This window comes from Vicia villosa, linkage group LG3, assembly GCF_029867415.1.
Source record: "Vicia villosa cultivar HV-30 ecotype Madison, WI linkage group LG3, Vvil1.0, whole genome shotgun sequence".
Taxonomy (NCBI): Eukaryota; Viridiplantae; Streptophyta; class Magnoliopsida; order Fabales; family Fabaceae; genus Vicia; species Vicia villosa.
In genome coordinates, this window is record NC_081182.1 from 78,120,676 (window position 1) to 78,125,728 (window position 5,053).

The 5,053-nt window shown below is 32.0% G+C and overlaps 1 non-coding gene across 1 annotated transcript; it reads left to right on the forward strand.

The window, feature by feature from the left end:
* Positions 1-1,793: 1,793 nt before the first annotated feature.
* LOC131593651 (U2 spliceosomal RNA) lies at positions 1,794-1,988 on the forward strand. The gene has a single exon (XR_009281041.1). It is a non-coding gene; the product is annotated as a U2 spliceosomal RNA (small nuclear RNA).
* Positions 1,989-5,053: the final 3,065 nt, after the last annotated feature.

A 5,053-nucleotide genomic window follows, 5' to 3' on the forward strand; every position in this document is an offset into this window, starting at 1 on the left:
TTTTCTAAATGCATTCTGAGATGTTTTTATGCATTCTAATGCTAAGATGCACATCATGACTCAGATGATACTGTCCAATGTACAAAAACGCTAAAGATCCTAGTTTTGACATAATACAAAACATCTATTAGGATAGTGCAGTCACACTTGTTGGAGTTAGATCACCCATTTCTCGATCCCGAGCAGAAAAGTGGCATCGTTTGTGGGAATCGACGTACGACTCCTACGATTTCCACTAGAATCGTGTTCGCTTTGCAATTGCCGTCGGACAAACGTATAAATTCTAGATCTGGATTCCTACGATTCAGATCCAGATCTCCGGTTAAATTCTAGAGCGGAAAAATGCTTAAAACAAGTTAATTTTTTTTTTAAAATTGAAAAATAGTTTGACGGTTCGGTTCTTTGATAAACTATTCAGTTTGAGAAAAATTGTCTACTAACGGTTCAGAATTTTGAAATGGTATACCAAACCAATAATTTTGGTTCAGTTCGGTTCTTAGTAAATTGAAACGGTTTGATTCAGTTCGAGTGAACTTTTACTATAGTTTGGTTCGGTTCAATATTTCTCACGAACTATACCATAAACAACCCTAGTAATTAGAATGTCCATGTCCACAAAAATCACATCTAAACACTTTGTCCATTCACATCTTTTGAAAATACACCACGACAACAACATGCACGTCTTTGAAACTTAAAATGCTACAAAAGCATAACGACTAAATATCTATCCTAAATAAAAGCATTAAATATTCCGTATATATTTGTATGAAGAGATATTTCACTTTATAAAAAAATTATTTCATACTTTTAGTTAATGAGTGGAAAGCAATTTATTAATAAAAAAAAACAATTTGTGTAAGTTGAGAGTGTGGTTTTAATAATAAAACAAAAATTAGTCTAGCATATTATTATTACTATTATTATTATTATTATTATTATTGAGAGAAGTTGATTTAGAAATGGAAAGATTAATTTAATGTGGTGTTACAAACACACATGGGTTAAAACAAGGGTTGAAAAAGAATGATTAAGCAAGAAGAAGAAGAAGTAATCTAGCGTGTTTATGTTAAAGACCGGTCGATCTACATTCCAAGTGTGCGGTAGCATTGTGTTAGCTTCATTCCTCAATGACAAAGAATGCTTGGTGCATGACAAAAGATAGGAGACATATAAGTTGCTTAAAAGAAGGCTACATTACATGAAGAATGCTGCATTGCATTGTTGTTTTATTCTACCATATTATAATTTGAAGTGGAGGAGTTATATGATTGATAACAGGGCCTACCTAAACTAAATAAAGAAAGAAAACATCCAAGCAGGTATGTTGATTCAGTTTAGCTTTTTAGTGTAGAACATTTTGGTAATCTCTGTGATTCCTCAATGATGATAATGAATGTTACGTCACCCTATTAATTGATGCAGCAGTGAAGCACATGTCTTAGATTGAAGTGAAGCATAATCAGTAGATTTGTGAAGCAGTAACAAATTGAAAGGTGATGATAAGTTTGTTTGTTGTGGAAACTAGCAAAAAGGAAATGACAATGACAGTGGTTGTAAGTTGAAGTTCACAATGGAAGGAGGAAAGAAAGTGTAGTACTTGAAGCTCACAATGGAAGGAGGAAAGAAAGTGTAGTACTTGAAGTTCACAATAGAAGGAGGAAAGAAAGTGTAGTACGTACAAATATAGCCAGCAAAGTTTTGTGCAATGGTTGAAGTCCCACATCGGGAAGGCAAAGAAGAAACAGAGGAAATAGGCAATATAAAAACTGAAGCGAGCCAGAGAAATAAGCATACCTTTCTCGGCCTTTTGGCTAAGATCAAGTGTAGTATCTGTTCTTATCAGTTTAATATCTGATATGTGGGCCAATGGTCCACACGATATTAAATTTATTTCTTGAGGGGGAGAGTCCACCACAATAGCTTGCTATTGGGCCTCTCGCGTGTCGCTCTTGCGTTGCACTATAGCAATTGCTGGCGCACCCCACCAATTCTAAGTTCAATTTTTATCATTTGTTCTTTCATTAACATTTTATACTTGAAATCGACAATATTAAGTATCAGTAAATTATTAATAATTTGGCAAATTTTATACATTCTGAGTTTTGCATTACAATTTTTCGATGTGGTACTAATACCAGGGTTCTTCACTGCAAGACTGCTTTACTACTCCTGAAGCTAGAGTTGAAGGTTATTATTGCAGACAGAAATTTCTTTTTGTGAAATTGGTCGCAGCTGCATTAGAGCAAGAAAGTTCTTGTTTTTGAGTATAGTCAAATTACTTTGGCATCCACCTAGTCTTCAAATAAGATTCATCCATTTTGAGTTTCATATCTTGTTATCATATTCTAACAATCATCAACAGTTTTAAGCCATTATCCAACAATGATAATCATCATACAACATGTTTAATCTTTAACTATTTTTTACATATATTCCATAGAGTTTTATTTCACTCTTTGCATTTTTATTTAAATTAATTCTTCCAAACACATTAAATATTAGTTTCATATCTTAGCTACAATTATAGTTTGCTTATGTTTTTCGAGTACTCAATTAGAACTTTAACTATATTTAAAATTTGAATTGAGAAATTCTCTCACGTCAAAACTTGAGTTTTTATGACATATTCACAACACACATTTTCTATCATGTTCATGAGAACACCAAATGTTTACTTGATGGAGGTACTAATTACTTAAGTTGTTTATAGTCGCACCAACATACAAGTTATAAAAAGGGACAACAACAAATATATTTGTCTGTAAATTATAAAGAGTGACAATATGGATGATATTTGTCTGTAAAAAGGATGCGAGCGTCGTCATTACGTGTAGAGTATATTTAAGTTTTAATTATTATTACATATATTTCATGTTTTTTGTTAATCTTAAGTGTTTGCATGCTGCTACGCTGAAGGGATGTCCCCGCTAAGGGAAGTCAAATTTAAGGTCTATATCATAAAAGCCAGAGAAAACAAAAGCCGTTGTAAAATAGTGTGGCGTTTGCTTAGCAATAATCTTAAAACAGAGGAAGTTGATATCCAATTATTTCCAAATTATGATAAGTTAAATGCTGTCGAGAAACAGTTAAAAATAGTTGATAACACACTTGGTGGAAAGGAGAAGCATGTGATGCATGTGAATATTGAAGATTTAACGGTAGCCACCGCTCTACATTACCAAGATAGGTTTGATACTACAAAATAATTCCACATCCTCTTTCTAACCTTGGATTGATTTGAAGTTGGTGCAATGGAGTTTGTACGTGATCTAAAATTAGTTTAAATTCGTTGCTTTTAAATTTTCTTTATGTTTATCGGCCTTCGAGTTATTTTCTTAAAGTAGATTACACGGTTAACCCTTGATTATTTATAAATGATTTTATATGCTTATTCCTCTCTCTTGGGAATGTTTTATTGAAAGAATGTTTGTGGTCATAGCATGTGAAAAGCTCACATCTCATACTGTAGAAACTCTCAAGAAAAAATTCTCGGGGACGTGAGTATACCATGTGGTTACGCAGAACTTTTATAAACCTCCGATGCATTTTTCTCATCTCTTATCTCTTTACATTTCTGTCATTTATTTCTTTTCGTTGTATTTCTTTCTCTCCATCTCTCTGATTTTCTTTCGTATAATTACTATGTTGTTAAATCTACGTTTGTTTTCTAAAATACACTCAATTTTTTTTATAAATAAAAGATTTTATGATTGTACATCTTTTTTCCACCTTCATAATTTACCCTCTTCTCGTGTTTGGAGTCACTTGTCCAACAAGTGGCATCAAAGCCTAACTTCTGTAATAAGACTAATCGTCTGAAGAGGTTGAATGATGTATTCAAAAAATTCATTTAATTTGAATCCTTTCTTAAATACACCTCCATTTTTTTATACAATTTCATTTATGCAATTTCATTTATGCAAATTTTGATTCAAATTCGTATTGAAGCTAGTGATTTTGAATTGTAAAATTTTGTAATCAGTTATCTGTATATTTCTACTTATCTATTAATAATTAAATAATGAATAAGCTAGATAATCTTTGGATCGAAGAAGATAAGAGAAAAGGCAAACTCAGTTTAAAAGCTAAATATTTGATGATGAATGTTTTAAGTTTTAACCACTAAAGAATTTGTCAAAGGATATAAATGTTTGTGTTGAATTTAAGGAAAAATATGAAAGGACAAAATTATCTTAAAACTCAAAGAGATAATCCAAATTTTAGAAAATGAAGAATATAATTCAAGAACTTTCAAAAATCTTTATCATCTTCATAAAAAATGTTACTTGAAGTAGTGACTGAAAGATCAACACCAAATGTTTCAATTGAAAAAACTGTCATAGTAAATGAACGATATTGTGAAGAATCACCATCCGAAAGAATCTTTGAGGAAACATCACCCAGATTAATATTTGAAAAGTCAATGGGAGAGACCTCGAGAGACCAACACAAAGATGTAATGAAAGGACCCACAAAGGTTTGGGGTAAAAAAAACAAATTTTAATTTATTTTGTAGGTATACTTTGCACCTTCGAGGACTTAATTGTAAATTAAGAAAAGATGTGCAAATCATGAGTTTGAAAGTTTCATCAAAAGACAGTTCTGATGATCATGATGGATTATGATCTCTTTAAGAAAATTTTCTAACAAGACTCTAACCTGGGATTCTAAAATTGGCTAAAATCAACAGAGTCACCAACAACGACGCCAATTTGAGCTGATGTCGCACACTGGTAAAAAAATGAGATTAAAAATGTAGTATATGGAAGCGACACTCGAGTCGTATTGCAATGACTCTTGAATATTTTAACCAACCGATTGAAAGAAAGGGGGGTTTATGGTGATTGCAGAAACAGTGAATCACAATTGATTAAGGTGAAAGCAAAAATGATGAACAAATTAATCTACTGTTTTGGTCTCCAACTTATCATCGAAAATTATAATTCTTAATCCCTAAGAGGGATTAAGAATTTGATCTATGAAAGGTAAAGGGAAATGGTCCTTACGAGTGGCTTTGTTTAACTTTCTATAGTCTATGCACATTCTCCAT